This window comes from Pinus tabuliformis, chromosome X, assembly GCF_031772625.1.
Source record: "Pinus tabuliformis cultivar Carrire ecotype Pingquan chromosome X, CPIR1, whole genome shotgun sequence".
In the NCBI taxonomy this organism is placed as follows: domain Eukaryota; kingdom Viridiplantae; phylum Streptophyta; class Pinopsida; order Pinales; family Pinaceae; genus Pinus; species Pinus tabuliformis.
Window position 1 is genome coordinate 758,557,650 of NC_142308.1, and position 22,111 is coordinate 758,579,760.

The 22,111-nt window shown below is 39.3% G+C and overlaps 1 protein-coding gene across 1 annotated transcript in view; it reads right to left on the reverse strand.

Annotated features, from left to right (window-relative positions):
• LOC149142079 (putative metal-nicotianamine transporter YSL6) overlaps positions 1 to 22,111 on the reverse strand; it is a 446,819-nt gene that overhangs the window by 56,039 nt on the left and 368,669 nt on the right. The gene's annotated exons all lie outside the window — the stretch shown is intronic.

Sequence of the window (22,111 nt, forward strand, 5' to 3'; positions counted from 1 at the left end):
TCAATGTTCTGGCAGAAGAAAACAGGGATGTTCATCATCCGTACCCGTGTGAAATGCATCAATAGGCGAATATGGTACGAATATACCTGTGAAAATTTGCCCTCACAGGTAAAATAGAGCATGATAAGCCTCATCATGGGAGCATACTCACTCCTGAGAAATCTGAAGGGAAACACACCTGTCAAGTGTCTCATGAGTGTGGGTCTAACGAAAGGCTCAAACTGAACACTGTCCAACACCTTGCGCTTATTCCATACCTCTCCGACATTAGGTATCCCTGTGGCCTGTGCAATCATCTCGGGTGTCAATGTAAAGTCCACCCCGGCAAGGTTGACATGTCCATCATGCAAATGTAAAACAAATAGGCGAGCCAACTCTCTGTGATGTTGAATCCAAGAGATCCTCTCGCAAAACTCATAACAAGACATATACCGGAAACATGAGACTGCCATAGGACAAGCCTGTAAATCTGTCAAAGAAGTGGGCTCCTCTCTGTTGTCGCGCAGATTGACACGACAACCCTCAGACCGGGGGCTGTCACTCTGATCCCCGATCCCTCCGTTTAAGCCTGTCTCCCGTGGCTAAGGGGGGTAGACCCTGTGAGATGATGAGACCAACTGTCGACCAGTTGGTTGGGAGACACAAGACACGATCAAGATAAACACTAAAATGATTTGATTAATTGAGCAGACCAGTGCTTTAAGTGATTATTGTTAAAATGATTACTTGTTAGATGATATAAAAAAAAACATAAACCGTGAACAACAACCATTTGTCATCAAAAGATATCAGTTAAATCACAATGCTCTTAAAATGACCAAAACGATATCCGGCAACTGAAAATTTAAAAAAAAATGAATACTTTAAACCACCACGAGTCATAAACCATTAACCAGATATCATATTCGTATCTCGACTTGGAAATTCAGCATGAAAGATATAACATGATAAACAACTGAAACTGGCAAAAATGATTTTCCAAAAAAAATTTATATTTTTTCCAAATTTTTTCAAATTTTTTTTTTTTAAAAAAAAAAAAAAACTAAAAAGGAAAATTCTAAATCTAAACCTAAACCCTAAAAATCCCTTTAAGAAATATTTTTTGTATTTTTATTTTATTTTGAAACCAAAATAAAAGAAAATTTTAAAATCTATTTAAAATCTAATTAAAATTAAATCTAGAACATAAAATTAAAATTTATTCTAAAATCTAAAAAAAAATTAACTATACAAAAAATATTTCTAAGTCTAAAAAAAACTAAATAATATTTTTTTTTTTTTTTTTTTTAAACCATAATAAAACAAAAATTTAAATCTAAAAAATCTAAAACATTAAATCTAAACAAAAACTAAATATTAAAATCTATATTAAACAAGACTATAACATAAATAAAAAAAACAAAACTATGAAAATTAAAATTCAAAATATATAAAACTAATCTAAATTAAAAGAACTACGCTTTACGTTTTCTATATATACATCAAAGCAATACGATTTAACCTGTGATCAAAAGAAGAACAAAACTGTAACAATATCACCGTGAAGACTACGAACGACGGAACTGCATCAAAATGCATTCAAAATTTGGGCACGAATATTGTAGTGGAAACCCTAGCCGTCAACAAAAAAACGCAGGCAAATGCATATCTAAAATGCTGAACGATGAGACGTGACCGACCAGAATGAAAATTTCAATGCGTAAACCCTATACCACTATGCGATATAACTCACGTGAGGCTGAAATGCGTGATGCGGCGACCATAGGTCGATTTGACGCAGATACATAAAGAATTTTACCTGAGCATAAGGCTTGATAATCGATTTTATCTGCTATGATGGATCGAGTTTACCTGCCGATTTAATCGATTGCGGAATCCTAGATTGACGCGTTTAGACCTGAGGCGATGAAGCGATCTAAAGTCTTCAACGGATGGCTGTTGAAAAATTCCACACGCTTAACGCATCTTCAGAAATCACCCTGCTCAGAACTCACGATGCTCTTGGCCCACTTAAACCGGAGATGGATTCGACGGTCTGATGAATTCGATTTATGCATTTTGCTGTCAATAGAGGAAAATGATCATCGCACATTTCAGAAATCTGAGCGCTTGCAAATGGAATGATCAAATCTGATGAAACCTCAAGAAATCCCTGCGCAGAATAGTAAGAGGGACACGCCGTCTGTGTGAATGAAAAGTTGTGTATAGATGAATTGTTCGCTGACGGCGAATTTGCTTGAAATCTTTGACGGATAGCTGATTTATTTGTTAAAGACCTTGTTTTCTGATGCCTACCAAAAATGATGAAATCATAAAACCAAAATCAAAGCCCTACTGAAGACTGTATAAAGCAGAAATTTAAAACCCTAGATCAGAAAGTTGAAACCCTAAGACAGCTAATTAATTTACAAATTGTGGCCCCTGAAATGCCAGATTTAGCAATAATAGCAGCAATATTTTCGAAATATCAGAAAACTTGAATTCTGCTGTGAACAGAAAGAAAATCTCTCATGCAAAACAGGAAATAAACTTTAAATGATTAACCCAGGGCCAAAATCAGCTGGGCTCTGCAAAGAAAAGCCTGTGGGAGTCTGCTGGTTCAGCCTAGAACTTCCCCAAACGCCCACCAATATTCTTTACTAAAAAGTTTTCCTGCACATCTCAAGCAACCATCAGCAAAGAGAGAGAGAATGCTGCTAGATCTCAGGAAATAATGGAGATACCTGCCATTATTTCAGAAACCCTAGCAACACTCAAACCCTAGCAAGTGAACAAGATACCTGTGCTCACAATACTCTAAAAAAAAAAAAAGCTATGATTACTGGCTGAGAACTGAAATATGCAGAAAATTAAAGATCTCACAGCAATTCTAGAGAGTAACACCAGCACGATTTGGACCCCAAAGTCTTCTTTTATTAACCAGAAATCAGATTACAAGAGAGCTTTTTCAGTACAGACTCACAGATCAGATAAACCTGAAAATGACCCCTAGCACCCTACTTAAAGGAAATGTCTCCAACGGCTAGTTCGAGTGATCCATGCTGAAATGATCTCGACCGTTGATGAGGATCAAGACATCTCTTGATCTCATCCGTCGATTTATTATTAAAAAATGCATTCACTTAAAATATTATTATTTTATTAGTTAGGGTTTTTGCTCTATTTTTTAATTTTTTATTATTATTTTTATTCATTTTTTAATTTTTTAATTCATTTTATTATGGATCACCGAACTAAGCCTTCGGAAACATCACCTAGGACCTAGGACTTAGGACTCATGAGGGGATTTAAAACATTCTCAACCCTCAAGACACATTTCATGATGACATTTACAAATTTACATCTTAAGGGGACAAACTCACTTAATACAAACCCTCACAAATCACCCAGTTCTGCGACACAACTATAATCTAGCAGATCAACACACTAGGATTCTCCTAAAGTTCTAATGACAAAATGCATCCCGGCTTTGGGGTCAGGTTTGAAGGAAAACTCTGCCGATCCATGGATCGGTGAGACGAAAAACCTTCCGGGACGTAGATTATCATCAGAAAGTTAGGTCCACCTAGGCAAATTACATACATGACTCATATCTGCTAAGATTATTTACAATTAATACATGCAGACTGGGTTTACAATCAAAAAGATCAAGTTGTTGATGATGGCAGGATGGCACGGACATGCTGATCAGGTGCTGCCCCTTTTTGCCAGCAAAAAGGGGGGTGTACTGCATGGGTAGTTGACCAGTAGAGGTCAACACTCTCTCTTATGATGACCACCCTTTCCACCCTTATGAGGCCTCCTCTGTACCTCAAACTCTAAAACTGATGCCTGGTCATCACTTTGCTCGTAATTGGTCTCGGTTTCTGACATTGTTTAAGGAGAAAAGTGGCTGAAATGTACTGATGTTTCTGCTTGGTAAAATGCTGATTAAAATGTTGTTTCAAGGGGACAAGGAGCACGAGGGGAATGTTAGGGGAGGGACATTTTAAAGGGAAAATGGGAATAAATATATAAAACAGGGATTTTTCGGAAAAATCATTGCAAAATCATTGCATATGCATCATTATATAAATTGGTTTACATGGGTATTATGAGAGGTAGGGTTAGGGTTTGATTTTTTTTATTTTTTAGGGAAGAGGGGTAGGGTTTAGGTTTTCTTTACAAATTTAAAAGGGAAATTTACATAGGAAGACAAGGAAAATGAAATGGGCAATGGGGAAAAAATGATTACAAGGGAATACCTTAAAACAGCATAAAACCCTAGCCATTTTTTACAATTTTAAACCACAGCCACATGGAGCTTTTCTCTTGCAAATATAGATCTTTAAAAATGCAATCACGATTTCCTTTGACCATAACAAGCAACAATTTTTAAGTTGGAGGGCCTACCTTAGGCAATTCGGCGATTTTGGTGGTTCCTTAGATGAATTTGCGGGCAGTTTGATAAGGAGGGCGCTGACGGGTCGCGCGCCTCACCCAACGGGTCGCGCGCCACTGACGGGTCGCGCCCGTTAAAAAATTGCACTGTCGGAGGGCGCTCAACGGGTCGCGCGCCTCTGACGGGTCGCGCGCCTGGTCTGACGGGTCGCGCGCCTGTCCAACTCTCAACTTCGACCAATTTCTCACCCAATCTCTCTTGCAAGTGACTTAGATGCACAATGAGGCTCGATGGAGGGAGATTGGGCTTTTATAACCTTGATTTGAATTAATTTCATGCCCAAACCCACTTTATAATGTTTTTCTTTGACACTTTATAAACTTGATGTTTTTGGTTTCCTTTTATCCTGAAATTGACTAATTTGATGCTTTTGCTCGATACTTTTTGCAGGGATAACATCTGAGGGATCTTGGCAAGGGAGCCAGGGTTACATGCTGTCCTTTGAAGCCTTTTGAAATTTTACCATTTTTTACAAAATTTTTAAAAATGACCTTGGCTTTAAAAACAGGGTTTTTAAATCCAAGGTGAAAATTAACTGTACAAGATAGAAATTTTCGAAGAAACACCTTGAAAATCATCCCTCTGGCTTGCTGAGCACTTATTGACCTTCAGAGACATGACCTTGAAGACAACCTTGACCAAAACCCTAGACCTAGAATTTTGACTTCAAGACAAGACAAGTAAGCTTTAAAAGAGTTTAAGGACTGAAACAACTTTGATCCAGCAACGCCAAGAGGGGAACAAAAACACCAGCTCCTCCATCAGGGTTATGGCATGCCTAATGGAATGCAAAAATTGACACTGATGAGACACCTACTTATGCAAATGCAAAGAGTTTTGATCGCTGATGGAGGGCTACTAGACCGACTCTAACAGAGACGACGTCAATTCATTTAATTTAACGTGTTCGAAATAACAAATACTCAGCGTTCTTTTCAGTTTTCAAGAGTCAGAAAAGAGCTTAAAGATGACTTCGGGGGGGTTCCTTTTTTCATTTATTTTTAACGAGTCCGAAAAAGAGAGAAAACAAAAACTCATGTGAATTAGTAAAAAATGATCAATGTCCATCAAAAGTACTTGTAACTGCACAAAGAGATTCACCCATCACTGATATCGAGAAAAAATATTAAAATATTGACAAAAATGACTTCAAAACTTATAAATAGACCAAAAGAAAAAATATTTTTACTATTTCACCCAAGTTTTGAGAGTGCATTTTGTTAGGATATTCCGACACATAGGAAATAGTTAAGTATAACTTGGTCTAGTATCGAGTTAGGTAAAGTGTGTTTCTTTACTATGAACATTTTGTAACTTACAATCCGACGATAACGATATGTAGTGATCCGACGGTTCATTCTCTCCTCGGTATTACCGACACTTGATCCGTGGCTTAACACCCGATTGGTCCATGATCCCTATTTAAAGAGCATGGAGGGTCATTTGTAGGGTAACCGTTCATGAGAGAAGCTTATGTAAATTTTCATTCTTTTATTAATAAATTGTCTGAAGTGGCTGCGTTGGCTCAGGCCGTGGACTGTTTCCCTCTTTGACGGTTTTAACCACGTCAAAAATACTGGTGTATTGATCTGTGATCTGTTTGTAAGCGGTGTCCTTTGGTGTTCTGTCTGAGGAACTTACCTTGTAAATTCCTACACATTTGTGCCTTAATTTGCTTGATTTTCAAGTCACCAGTGTGGGAGATCTAGGGCATCATTTCGTGAACCATTTGCAGCAAGTAAGAGGTTTGTCCTTGCTCTTGCATTTCATCATACTTTTATGCATTTTTAATGGAATTTTGCATGCTAAAAGGAGGGATTTTAAAATTTTAAATCGTTGGCTATCATCACGGGTTTGGTCATCAGACCCGTGATGATCGACCTCGAGCCAAAAGGCTCGAGCAATGGCATCGCTCTATTAATAAAAATAGGTGTGATGGCACCGAGGCGGAATTTTTTGAAGGAAAAACCCTCTCTAAAGCAAAAATTCTTGATTTTGATCCATGAAAAAGTTTCGAATTTGTGTTAAATGATGTTTTGCAGGAGACCATGGTTCTAGAGTGGAAAGAAAGGGGCCATGACGCCGAAGACCACCAAGCAATAGGATCCAGAATGTATCAACGCATTGAGAAACTGTGGGTTGCTGAAGCTCTTCAGGACCACAGGATTGAGAGCTCAGATGGAGCTGCTGCTGTATTTGATCAACTTGTGGGATGTTGATCGGGAGCTCTTCATAATAAAAGACTAGGAGCTAGTGCTGGAAGAAACAAATATTTATTTCATCACCAGATTGTCTAGGAGGGGAGAGAGAGTCCAACTCTTTGGATCTCACCCAGGAGGTGAAAGTACTAGCAGTCTAGTTAGGAGACATTGCCCAGGTTCAGAGATGACCATGGGCAAGAAAGTAAAGACAACAATAGTCACTAACCTTCCCTTGAGAACTATCTTGTTCACCATAGCTCGCGTATCTGGCACGCAAGCTCTCCATGAAGCCTCCCAATCCCAATTCTGGTATGCAGTAGATTGTTTGACTCCCACAGTCTTCAACTGGTGTGGAGGACTACTGGATAATATGAAGAGACAGCTAACCAAAGGTAAACAAGGGAACCTGAAACAATTTGGTTTCGATTCAATACTGGTTACTTTCTTCCTAGAGCGGGTGCCCTTGTTTTGGAACCAGTTTGTAGAGGTACTAGATCCTCTCCCCCAGGATCCGAGGCTAGTGTGGTGGAGTCAGCTCATGCCCCGAGGAGGAGGGGGCCAATAGATGCATTTCCCTCCACAGTTTTTCGGTTGGCTACATCACCAACTACTTGTTGTGGATGATTATGCTTATGCCGACATGGATTTCAGATGGGATCCGGATCTACCTCTGCCACCGGGAGAACAGTGGACTGACGCAGGTAAAACTTGTTTTTTGATTTTTTCAAGTTTTATGAATTTTTTGTAAAAGTGTAACTGAGATGTAACTTGTGATAAATGTGCAAATGTTGGACCGGAAAGACCGCCTGGCATGTCGCCAATAGCACAGCGAGTAGCCCATCAGATAGTAGGTGCTAACTATGAGGAAGGGGCAGACCCCTTGGTAGAGATGGAGTGTAACCTGGACGTGATTACCCGGGGGATACCAGAGTATGCTACCATAGACGAGGTGCCACTGCAATGGTAGAGGCACACCATAGGAGTATCAGCAAGACTGCGTCGGTTGTTAGGCCGAGTGATCAGAGTAGTCTCATGCTACCATGAGCATCGTGCAGGTTGATAGCCTTTCTAGTTACTTTTACACATTTTGTAGGCTTTGAAAGCCAAGTGTCTCAGAACACTTTATTTTTTGAGATTTTGATGTAAACACTCTGACAGACACGATATATATATATATATATATATATATATATATATATATATATATATATATATATATATATATATATATAGATATATATATGCATGTTTTATTTTCTACTTATGTGTCCATGTATCATGATGATGTGATTGGTTTTATAAATTACGCAAATGTCTATCAAGAACATAGTTTGCTAATGCATCTGTTAATGTATTCAAATTGCGTGGAATATGTTGATATGTGATAAAATCAAAATTTCTTTCCAGTAATCGAACACGTAGATACATATGCAATATCTGTGGATTTCTTACCGAATAATGATTGTTTAACTGTAACACAACAAGTTGTGAATCTAACTTGACAACTAAATCTCTAATGCCAAGAGCAACTGCTTCTGACAATAGTTCAATGACTGCACTGTATTCAGCAATATTGTTAGTTGTTTGACCGAGGCATATACCTTGTAAGTTAATCAACTCGCCATCAAGGGCAAAGAGTGCCCAAGCTACAGAAGACAAATTTCATGTGCTACGACAAGCACCATCAACAAAACTGAGATAATGACTTGATGACATCTACAAACCGAGTGGAACACAAGGTAAGTAGAAAAACACATGTTTGCAAAGCAAACAAACACACCAAAAATCAGAAAGCGCACCCTAATGAATTCACACACTAATGTACAAAAATTAATTACACGAATTTCATGCATAATATTTTAGATGGAGCCCATTTTTGGACTTGGGTAATCGATCAATAGAGAATAAAACCAAAGTTTCACCGTTAACATGACGTGTAAACATCGACTCGGCCAAATAATAGAGCAAAACTCATAAAAGGCTATGCCCCCATGCCCCCTGGGCAAGTGAGGGTTATGAGTCATAGGATGAAAACCCCATTGAAATGATGGGCAAACAGTAGAGACTCGGTGAAAAAATCTCATGAGAGGAGGCAAGAAAAACTTAATTTCAAGACGAGGAAAAGGCGCCCCCAGTTGAAAGATTTTGACAATTTCTTATTGGACTGAAATATCAATGAGTAAGGTTGTAGTAATGTTTCCCATATTACCCTCAGACAGGACCTCGTGCACCAAAACAGGTGTTTGTAGTGGGCGCATTGGGCAATGAGAAACAAACGCTTCAAGACACGAAGGCATCTCATTGAGGCTGGGAAGAACGATGATGGAGATCGTTCCAAGGAGTTTCATCCAGAGACATAACCTCAACGATACTCTCATCGGGGGGGAATGTCTCGTTCAAAAGATCCGAAAAATCCCATGAACCAAGCCAAGGAGATGGCACATAAGTATTCAGGTTCATACTGAAAACATCATGACTTTCTAAAGTGATCGTTGAAGCCAAGACAATTTCTTGATAGTCTTGTTCTAATGGACTTAACGACATAGAATCACCAAATGAATCAATTTGATCTAGAGTAGGAATAATCCAAGGATTTGTAGAAACTAAGATCATATTGATCGAAGTGACATTTAGAGGTGGGAGAGTAAAAGTACCCATTAAAGCAGAATATTTGAAAAGACCTACCCCCACACTCTCATAAGGAATTTCGGTATTTCCCACATATGGGACATTGTCATTCGATGAATCGGAAGAGAAAAAAGGCAGTTGGTCGATGGTGATAATTTTTCCTTCGTGAGGAAAACGAAGCACCCAGAACAAAGAAGAAACCACACAAAACATAGTGTGGGTCCAACTTTGCCCGAGAAGAAGGTTGTAATTGAGATTCACATCTACAACTTCCACTTCTAGCTCAACAGTCTTTCCTTCCAATGTGATCGACAAGTTTGTGAGAATACCATATGGATGGGAGCCTCTGCCATCAAAGGCCTCCAAAGTGTTCGGGGACTGATTAAGAGGAGGAGAGCCAATGGCCTTCCAACATGAAACAAACATGATGCAGGTGGAAGCACCTTCATCAATAACAGTCCGATGGATCGTCTTTCCTTTAATGATAACTTGAATCAGAAAATCAATCTGATGAGGAAGACGAGGAACGTGGTTTTCAAGATCAAAGGTAATTAAACTTGAATCGGCAGGATCAATAGCGCCTATAGCAGACAACAATGATTTCCGCTGCGTTGGACATGTTTGGAGAACTTCCAAAGCAGACATCGCCGAAGGTGCTTGAGCTAAATCTTCAACAATATTATAATGTTGTGCAGCTCTAGCATTCGGATTATAAGATGATTTCCGAAGTACACCCTTGGGAGGTGGTCGGATTACGGACTCATTGTTAGGACGCTCAATATGGAGCGGACCAGAACTGGATGGAGTAGAAGTAGAAGGTACATTAGTGACTTCTTTCTCCACCATCTACTTTTGCGGATTTTGATAGTCCTTTGTTTGAGTAGCAATCGAAATAGGCGATGAACCTTGCATCATGAAAACTTGGGAACTAGAGGAGGCAGAGGATTGCGGTTGGTCTACCAACTACGTCTACTGAGATGGAAAAGGTTCTTTCAAAATAGCCAGAGTCCCTTTCAATAAGCGGTTAACTTCAATACGTCAGGGACAATCCTTGGTATAACGGTCTTCCTCACAAATGAGGCAAGGATATTTCGGCTTTCATTTAGAAGTATCATCAGCAGATGATTTGGGTGGATCCTGTTTCGGGGTATCGGTTTTGGCTTTACCTTTACCCTTTTTCTTACCTTTTGAGGCCTTATCTGTTGCAGTACACTGAACAGCATGTACCTTGAAGGTTTTACAAGGATTTGACAAATTGTTTGAAGGATTATTGGAACCAATGTTTTAAGCATATTTTTGCTTCGAAGAAGTCTTAGTGGAAGTCTGAGACACTGAACCAATTACACTATCAACAGGTGGTACATCAGGAGACTTTGAGGCTATCGAATCCGAAGATGGTCTTGGAGCATCAAGCAACATTTCATACAATGTGCCAAATTGGGAATAGACTAAGTCTAAATATTGGGCACGATCAATAGCTTGGTCTTCAGTAACACATCCACCCATAGCTATATCCCTAGCAATCTTGTTAATGAATGATTTTGTGAACCATTCAGTCAACAACTCATCAGCAATCTTGAATTTGATGAGGCGACGCCGACGTCTCCATTCATGGATATGATCGGAAATGTGGGTCGCGGTATCTTTCTTAAGGGATGTGAGCAAATGAGTGCCAGTTTCATATCGAACCGGCAATTGGAAGTGGGTGAGGAAGGCCATAGCTAAAGAGTTAAAGTCAGCATAGGTAGCTCGAGGCAACTCGATATACCATTTCGCAGAAGCACCTGTGAGGGTTGTCTGAAAGAGGCGAAGACGGATAGAATCGTCAACATACGAATTGGAGGAGCACCATAGGTGATATGTCATCACATGGGCTTGCAGGTCCTCTTTAGACTTTCCTTCGAACTTAGGGCAATCGCTTGGAATTTTGGTAGGAACTAGAGGCTAGTAAGGCGAATGAAGGATGGGATCATTTGTAAGCCGTGAAACATCAGGCAGTTCCAACATATTTAAAAATGGCAATTGCGGATTGAAGGGCATATAAGGCCTTTGAGGAGGCCCAAATTGCAGGTGCCAACCTTGCTGGTAAGGATTCTGCCCCCATAGTGGAGGATTTTGACCATATAGGATTTGATTTTCCCCCACTAAGGGGTACCTTGACCATAAGGTGGATTTTGTCCAGGTTAGGTTTGATATTGACCTACCATAGGCTGTTGATAAGCATTATATGCGGCATACGGATTGTAAGGTTGTTGAACCTGTTGACCCTGGACCTGAAGAGATTGACCTTACTGCTGCAAGGGTTGACCTTGCGCCTGCAAAGGCTGAGCTTGCTGCGGAGGTTGACCTTGCTACTCAAAGGCTGAGCTTGCTACTGTAAAGGTTGACCTTGTTGCTGCAAGGGTTGAGTAGGCTACTGAACAAACTGAGTTTGTTGCTGCAAAGGCTACTGATATGACTACAAAGGTTGCCCCTGCTGTTGCAAAGGTTGCCCTTGCTATTGTAGCGGTTGCCCTTGCTGCTGCAAGGGTTTCCCTTGTTGTTGCAAGGGTTGTTGGACAGTTCCTTGGGATATACCTTGAGGGTATTGGTAATTTCCAAATTGAATCTGACCATATCCACCAGGAATAGTGGATTGACCAGGCTGGACATAAGCTCCTGCTTGTGGAGTGTAAGGTGGATTGACCAAGGCTTGTGAACCATAAGGGACATAAGCCTGTTGGAGTGGAATTTGAGTCGTATAAGGCTGTTGATACTGGATATTACCCGACCTGGATGGACCAACAGGGTTAGGAATACCACCAGAATAAGGTTGATTGACTCCAACCATGTGAGTTTGTAATCCACTCACATTGGTTTCACCTGACACAAGAGGAATATTCAGATTTTTCCCCTCAGGCGGTGGCACATTTTGTCCACTTGATGGAGGGGTGGAAGAACTAACTGAAACCTGACCTAAAACAGTCGGTTGTACCGGAATGGATGGTTGAAACGACGGTACAGGTTGTGATGGAATCGTAGGTTGAACGGGAACTAACGTGACAATAGTTTGTACAGAAATTTGGGAGGCCGTGTTTGGAATAAACGAACCAGAAGTAGGCATGGCATTGGAAGACCAAATGGGATTTTGATACAAAGATGAAGCACTAGGAGTTCCTGAAACTAACTAGGCTAGGGTTGTATAACCAAGTGGAAACATGGGCCCACTGATTTCAAGAAGTGTGTGAGATGGGACTCTTCATGTAAAAGGAAAGCCTTCTGGAGGAAATTCATACTCTTGTTTGTCATCAACATGAGGAGTATGAGTAGTAGAAACTTCCAAATGACCCGGAGAAGAGGTTGGGATCTCACCTTTTGAATCCATGGGTGGAAACAACTAGTGGCGAGGAATCTAAGATGTGTGAGGAGATAACTCCAAAGGAATACCAGGCTGATCGTAAGGACTGTAAGGACGCTGAGGAGATATCACAATAGTATCAAATGACGGATTTGGCGGATAACTAACAAGCCTCTGCGGACTCTCAGAGATCTATATAGGATTGTCAGGGGTTTCAAGATCAGATTCTTGAGGTGACCAAAAATCCGATGGTGGTGGACAAGAAGACAGGAATTGGATACTTGGAATAATCCCAAGTTCAAAAACTTGATCTTCAAGTGACCGAGGAAATTCCGAATGAACTCCTTGGGAGGACCCTTCAGTATCAGACAACGAAGGGGAACTTTGGGGTGAACTCAATGGTTCAGCCACGATGACTTTCTCTCAAGAGAAGAAAAGGAAAGGAGATTCATTGAGGGCTGATTAAAAATAAAATTTACAATGATTTACTCAAGATTGGGCCAAGAAGCAACTGCATGGGTTCGACATGTTTATCATGGGAAGTTATTTTTAGAAACAAAAATTTTGCCTTTTCATCTTTTAAGAGTCGAGAAAAAGACGAAAAGGTGACTAGTCGCTTTCGTTGGTTTAGTGAAATTGAAAGGACAAGTGCTTGATGATCTTTTCAAATTTAAGGAGTCAGAAAAGATCAAAATGACTACATAGGTAACTCTAGGCAAAAAGGAGTACCAAGTAACTGTGAACTGCAATATAAACCTTAGCAAAAAAAATTACCAAGGACTTGACATACGTGTAGGTAATCTCCCCGAATGTTGTATTCGATGTATCATGTTTACAGGAAGGTAGACTCGGCTTCCTATGGATAAAGGTTTGCAACCTATGAGGGTCTCCCTTTATATACTCGACGGTACAGGGAGCACAAGTCTATGCTAGCACTGTCTAATGCAAGAGTATTGCGAACAATAGCTGCTAAGTTTTATAGACGTCAGAAACACGTCTCTAGCCTAGACCACTAAGTATGAATGTTAATGTTTCAAATGCTCCTTAGATTCATTGAGGTAAATTTTAAGTTTATATTTGAATTAAGTTTCAGTTTTGAGGGCTCAACGATGTCACCTACTCCTAGAATGCAACTAAATGATGAAAATGAAACTTTTCATTCGATGAAGGCTATTCTAACAAAGGAAGAGAAACAACCAATCAATGCATCAAACAATCCAAAAGCATCAATACAAACTTTTCAATGCAATAAAATGAAATCTAATCTTTCATTCTACTAACAAATGCAATGCCATAAAGATGAAAATCTTTTTCTTTTCACTAAAGATGCAATCAATGCAAACTAGTGCAAAAGAGCAAAAGAAAATGCAAACAATTCACTAATCATGAAAATCTCTTTCACTTTCCGATTTGAATGCAAGAAATGTTTCGAAAATACTTCAATGATATACACTTTCACTTTCCAAAACACAAGAATAACAACAAGCACTTCCTTTCGATTCAATAAAAAACAAACAATTTTGTAATCTATTGCTTGCCAACAGAACTAAAGTGACTTTCAAAGCATCTACTCGATTCAACACTAATGAAAATAACTTTATACCAAAGAACCAAAAGTGACTTGCAAAAGATGTCCAGACGCAAAAGAACTCTTTGAACAAAGGTAATTGATCTCTGAAGAACATACCAATGAGTGAATGAAGGGTGACCTAGAAACCCTAGGAACCCTAGAAAGAAAATCAAGCTCCAAACACACTTAAACCAAATCAAGAGGCAATTGTAGTCAGACAAACATGTCAACCAAGACAATGACACTGTAATCACATTGACAAACCACTGCTAGAAGGCAAAAATTGAAATCAAGAAGAGAAAACCTATTTTTCTTAAACTTCTGGGATCATCGCACCTGTCATAGGAAAAACAACGATAATCGTGACTGTAATTAAACATCCGCGATGGTCGAGAAAGATGAGATAAAACCAAAAAATCTTCAAGATCAACAAAAAACCAAGAACCTTCAAGCAATTACCAGTAAGTGAAAAAGTTACAGACTAACAAACAAGCCTGAAAACGAACGGTTGGTCAAACTCAACACAAAAGCAGGATGAAGGATTGAATGGAAAGGATCATAGCTTCCCCAGCGGAGTTGCCATTTTGTTGTCTAGGTAAATCCTCTTAGCGGACAAAAACGATCCCTCTAGCCCAATGAGTGGGTCTAGCAACCTAAGTGACAATCTACCAGACACTTTCCCAGGTTACAATTGAAGAGAGAGGCCAAGAAGATGGCCTACCCCATTCTGATGCTATCAAGTCATCCTTTGTTGAATATCTTGAATCACTTGCGTCATAGGCTTGCTCCTACTGCTCACACCGTTTATGCTCTTGCACAAGAGATCAAGACACAACAAGGCATGCAAATACAAATAGCATATTCAAAGGCAACCTACTTAACTGATCAAGGAATGTTAAGATAGATGATACATGAGCATACACTTCAATGGAAAATGAACCAGCAGTTGTATATTAATAGAAAATAAGGGGAAGCATACAACCAAGCCTTGATGTTAATAGGCTCTCCTTGAATGAATGTCCAAGTCCAAGCTAAGCTCTCCAAGCCAAATGAGTAGCATATAGGGACAATCTTAACATAAGGGTGCAAATAGACATAGACCAACCATTTGGGAATGGGAGAAGATGAATATATAGGCTAAGAAAGGGAGTTAGGATCTCTCCAAAGATAGGAGTAAACCCTTATCTCAAGGAGGTAGCTCATAGGGAAAATACCAAGAGGCCAAGTTGGGAGAATTCGACCTCATCTATGTCGAACAACCTCCAGCTTACCGCTCTGGAAGCTTCTAGATCACGAAGCTTCTCATCCTCATTGGGAAAATTGCCTTTTTGAGATCATCACGGGTATACAAGTCAACAGAGCGATGTCATTGCGGGTCAAGTACAGTGCAACAGGCGATCATCATTGTTTCTAGTCTCGTAAGGGCGATGATTCTCAAATTAGGGTTTTAGAGCTATTTCCTTCAGGGGAAGCTCAAGGCATTTTCCAATCAAAGTCTTAGGAAGGATCTGAACTGTATATATGAATGATTATACTGCATGATGGTTATGTTTCGGGCACTTCGAGGTATGTCACGGGGAAGTGCAGGAGGTGTTACAAAATGTTGTGTAACACATCTTGGTGGACTTCAACTTATCCTCCAATACCAATACCCAGTTCTCATTCTTATTCTGGAACAAATTCTGAAGAGCCATCCACATCTCATGTGCATTGTTCTTCCCAGACAAATGAGCTATTAGGGGATCCTTCACACGATCTAGGATGATCAATCTCACCCTCGTATCCAAATCCTTGTACACTTCCAGCTCCTTTGGGTTACTTGGCTTCTTGATGGATTTCTCGGTGAACTCCTAGATCCTGTTGACCTGCAAGACCAACTGCTCACAACACTTGCCCAACTCTTGGCACTCACCATTGCAACAATCCCTGTAGCATGAAATATGCCTCTCGGAAGTGTCATTGTCTCTGGAAGCATTCTACTTCATCTTTTCTTATATCACTTTCCAATCCCCCCATGATTACTTGTTCGCAGATGTGGAAGCACCTTTGCTTCCCACTAACCATGCACTCTTAGGCTGCAAAGTCTCCCTCTGAATCTGCAAGCTCTCGCTAGAACTCGACTCCCTCTAAGCCTCTAGAAACTAGACCTTTTTATCTCTAACCCGTACCTATACCTCTGAACCCTGCACCTACAGCTGCTTCTTTGGAACCTGCACATAGTCTGACTGCTTCTTTTTCCCATGATCTATAGGCTTGCCCGTCAGCCTGTATATACAATGCTCTCTAACTCCTAGTACAATACCTGCGGAACTAGAGCCTCTGGGTTTGAGTCTTGCCTTCACATCTTGGAATAAGACCTCAAACACCTTCTTCTCAATCATCGAGACAAATAGCATGTTATATCTGAGTCCTGGTACAAATAGTACATCTTGTACCCTCATCAACCATCTTGTCTCCATCCTGAATGGCACAACTTCCGATCCTTAGGTCTCCTTACGACTCTTGTTGCCCAACACCATGTGCCATTTCGAGTCCCATTTAGCTAGAGTCTCGAAAACCTACTTTAACCCTATCATATGTTTCAATGCACCATTGTCCATGTATCATCCATCCTCATCGATAGTACCCTGCGAGAAATCAGAGATCATAGCAAATTCCTTTGTTAAAAATATGAAAATATAGTCAAATTCCACTTTGGACTACTCACTTGATGGAGATTATGATGCCATTGAGTTCCTCTTTTCGAGAGGACCAAAATCAAGTTAAAGATCACCTTGTTCGGACAAGTAGAAGTTGGTTTTTGATTTTGTGCACCCACTCATGGAAATTGGATCAGGTCACTCTCATGCACACTTGGATAGGTCGGCCTCAACATCAAATGGACATTGTTGGACACCCCTAGAATCCTATAAATACAAGTGACCTAGAAGATCATTTGGACATCATCACATCAAGCATCTTCTTCTCTTCTATCTGATTTGGTTCAACACATTGGCGAAGGAAAAGGTCATACAAGGGTCCGAAGTCACAGATCTAAAGTTCGCACAAAATTAGGGTTTTTGTTCCAGACACACGCACAACATTGGGAAATTTTGTCCACAGATGCATGCATGCTAAGGCCAAGGTAGCATCCAGGGAGCTACAAATGCATGCACGCTAACCTGAAGGGAGTGTCTAGGGGTTTGACTACAGTTGACCATCATCTGAAGTTTTCTGAAGCTGTCTGAAGTCTGAATCAAGTTGTCTCTGATATATTCTGCCACTGTAAACTGGTTTCTAAAGTTGTTGGGTTGTATTGCTGATCATATTGTATTGGGCTCATTGTACTCTCTATTGAACATTTTATGACAATCTAATAAAAGAAGAATTTCAAAGGGTTTTCCCCCTAGTGGGGTTTTTCCCTGGTCTTTGACCAAATCTAGTGTCTCTTGTTGATGTGCTGATTGTCTTCTTTGTCATTGCATATATTGTTCTATCTTCAATTATTGTTGATGAATGGAAAGACTAATTGTAATTGGAAATATTGCTAATTGAAGTTTGGAATTGGGCTAAAGTAATTGATACAGCATAGAACAATCTGAAAATTAACATGGTATCAGAGCTAAGGTGAAGGACAAGCCCAAAAGGAGACAAGCCTTGAAGCACTCATCTTTGGAAAGTTGAAAGAACCGATCTAGTCAAAGTCAAGATGACTTCCTACTTCAAGAGTGATGAAAAGCTGGGTGACTTACCTAATTTTGCTGCATTCAAATTTAGGTTGGAAATCATAGCTGATAACAATGATGTTTTGGACTACATTCAAGGAAAGATACCAGAGCCTCCAGAGAATGCATCCGCTGCTACCAAGAACAAGCACAAGAAATGTGAGTTGAAAGCAAAACAAATTATAGTTAATGGATTACAAGATAATCTACTTGCATATGTTGGAAACTTGAGAAGGTCTAAAGACATGTATGATAAGGTAGTCGGCATGTATGAGGTCAACAATTTGAATGAAATCCTCACCTTGAAAGATCAACTCAAAGACACCAAGATGAACAAAGGAGAGTCCATACAATCCTACATAATGAGGATCTCTCATATTAGAGATCAATTGCAAAGAGTTGGAGAAGTTGTGCCTGACAGGGAACTGGTGGTCATGACTCTAAGAGGTCTCCCTCCTATTTGGGAAACATTCATCACTACTATAAGCAACACAAATGTCCTCCCTTCATTTGATGAAATTGTTGGAAAGCTCACTCAAGAAGAGTCAAGGATGATAGCAAGAGGAAGGATTCAAAAACATGAAGAAGGAGAACCCGCTGCATACATCGCTCATGAGAAGAAGAAGAAAGGGAAAGAATGTCCATCAAATTCAAGAAAGCCTCCTCCTCGAAATTCTAGTGGAAGAAAGGAATATGTGAACATTGAATGCTACAATTTTCGCAAGAAAGGGAACTATGCTCGAGATTTCCTGGAGAAGAACAACGGAACACGATATAATACTAGAAGCAACAACAAGAAGTTCAATGATCAAAGAAGGAGAGATGATCCAAAGAATGACCGCAATGGAAGAAATGATAGAAGAAGAAGACATGCTTCAAGTGACCATGAAGAGGATCGTCGTCCACAAAAGAAGTCAAAATTCCCCAAGTATGAAAGTAATGTTGCGAATCAATCTGTTCTTATTTCCGCTCTTACTAGTTCATCTCCTCCGGATTCATGGGATAGTTGGTTGGTTGATAGTGGGGGCACTCATCACTTCTCTGGTTACAAGGAAGTTCGCTCTAATTTGGTAGAGAGCGAGTCAAATTTCAAAATCATTCTTGGCGATAACTCCACTCATCTCGTTAAAGGTTTTGGATGCGTCAAATTTCATTTGAATTATGGGGAATCTATTGTACTACATGATGTAATGTATGTGCCTGGGTTAAAGAAGAATTTGGTATCAATATCCGCTTTGGAAGACAAAGGGATGAGGGTTGCTTTCATCAAAGGAAAGGTTCTTACTTGGCCTGTTGGATCACTTATGAGAGATGCATTCACTTTGTGAACAAGAAATGAAGGACTCTACAGGGTCACTGGAAGACCAATACTAACATTGACTCATAATACAAATCATCTAAGCGAATTAGCGCACCGGAGGTTGGCTCATCTTTACTATGATGCTCTTCCGAAATTGGAGAACTTGGTATCAGGGATTCCAAAGGTTCAAGCTCAACATGATGGAGTATGTCTGGGATGTGCTAGTGGAAAAATGACAAAGGGACCATTCCCCTCTAGTGAAAACAAGATCACTGGCATCCTCCATCTCATTCATTCCAACATATGTGGACCGATGCTTGTGCACTCTATTAGTGGATATCTCTACTACATTACATTCATTGATAAATTTTCAAGGAAGACATGGATATACGATTTGAAGCATAAGGATGAAGCCTTCGAAACATTTAAGGAGTTCAGAGCATTGGTTGAAAATCAAACAAGGAAGAAGATCAAAATGTTCAGGTCTGATAATGGTGGACAATACATGTCAAATGAATTCATTGACTTTTGCAAAAAGGAAGGTGTCAAGAAGGAAACAATTGTGCCATATACTCCTGAACAAAATGGTCTAGCTGAAAGGAAGAACAGGTCTATAGTAGAAGTGTTAAATTTGGCAACTTATGATGTGGGTTGAGATGGATTCTCCCTTGATGATTCTTCTTCTTCTTTAGATCGAGATTGTTCAGTTGATGATCAACGGATGAGACATAATGAGATGGTTATTTTGTTGATACAGGTGAGATAGAAGTCATAAGATTTGACCTAGGGATTAGTACCGTTTGAGGTTTGATCTCCCCTAACGTTGATTGTGCATTATTCTTCTTTAATGAGATGAGATGTAATAATGATGCAATTGCCTACCTTCTTATATCGTGACATGGCATCCGAGATGAGATCTTATAATGGTCACTTACTCATGACATATGTTGCAAATGGAAATTCCTTCCTAGTTGAGAGGGGGTGTTAAGATTGGGAAGCTATGGGACGAATTCCCATAAGCCCTATTGAAATATATATATATATATATATATATATATATATATATATATATATATATATATATATATATATATATATATATATATATATATATATATATATATATATATATATATAGATATATATATATATATATATATATATATATATATATATATAGATATAGATATATATATATATATAGATATAGATATAGATATATATATATATATATATAGATATAGATATATATATATATCTATATATATATATATATATATATATATATATATATATATATATATATATTTGAAAGGAAAATCAAATTTTGCCCTCCCTCCAAATTTCAAAGTCGGTTCACCCATAGAAATCTATATATAAAAACTCTATCGATATACCTCTTTGGCAGATGGAGGTTCACTCACAAAATCATCTCTGCGGTTTTGAATTACAGTCTCGGCACCACTCATATCACAATCTCGGCATCACTCATCTCACAGTCTTGGCATCGCTCAGGTCTTACAGTCTTGGCATCACATGGATTAACATTTTGGGTATTGCATCACACTATGGTTTCTCTATATCATGATGATCTCACATAACTGGACTCTTGTACCCATGGATATAGTTTCTTGTTATATGTTCTGCATACGATAGCATATGGAGTTAGTAGCAACGATCTCACATCTCTTGACAGTCTCTGATCTCTCAATAATGTCAACACATCTCTGATATGTTTGTACATGGTATGCCACAATCATGGTATCGCTCTCATAGTTCATATCCCGCATTATGGTTACAGTCTCGCATCTCATGTTAAATGGTAAGTTCCAATACAACCTCAATGCACAGTATGTATTTATGGCATTGTTTGCATGGTTAGCACAGTATGTATGTATGGCTTTGTTTGCATGGTTTGCACAATATGTATGGATGGCATCGCTTTTATGATCGGCAATGGACGATGATTTGGCCTAATGGCCCGTGACAGTATATCAATGACCCGTGACAGTGGATGGCCCGATGGCCCACAACAATGTATGGCCTGATAGCCCGCGACAATGTATGACCTGATAGCCTGTGCTAATGTATGGCCCGATGACCTGTGATGGTGCATGGCCTAGTGGTATCAACTATGTGGCCTTCTTGGTCCAAGTGTACAGGCAACATGACCCTGTGGTATTGGCAAGGTAACCAAGGTGGCCAAGTGGTATCAGCAATGTGGCCCAAGTGGTACAGGTGTACCGGCAGCATGGTCCCGTGATATTGGCAGGGTGGCCAAGCTGGCCCAGTGGTATAGGCAGCATGGCCTAGTGATATAAGAAGCATGGACAATATTATGTAACAACATTATCAATGAATCTTGTTCATAAACGAAGTTGTGAACAAAATATGCATAGGCATTGAGCAGCTTGCTAATAATTGTACTTTGTACCTCAGCTGAACAATTGATGAAATCTAATAGAAGAAGAAGAATTGAATTCTGGGTTTCCCCCTTGTGGTGTTTTGCCCTAGTCTCCGACCAATCCCGGTGTCTCTATGTGTGTGAGCTTTTCTTCTGATGTTTCTCTTATTTCTGTTGCATTATTGATGATGTTGTTCTTTTTACATAATTGCATATGATGTAACAATATTATGTAGTGAATAAATATAAATGTAATTATCAAAGCAAAGAACAATACAGCCCTAAGAAAATTAACATTAATGAGACACTCAATTTTGTATTAACAATTATCCTTTTTGTGTAAAGGATGATGCATCATGGCTTCAATCTTTAGATTTATGAATTATCTAATGATTTCAGTTCTAATGTTGTGATTTATGAATGGTTTTCATTTTTAACTTTGAATATGTATTTAAAATTAAGAAAATACTATTGTATTTTTTATACATGGTGCTTCATCACCATATCTGGATCCTGGGTTTCAAAA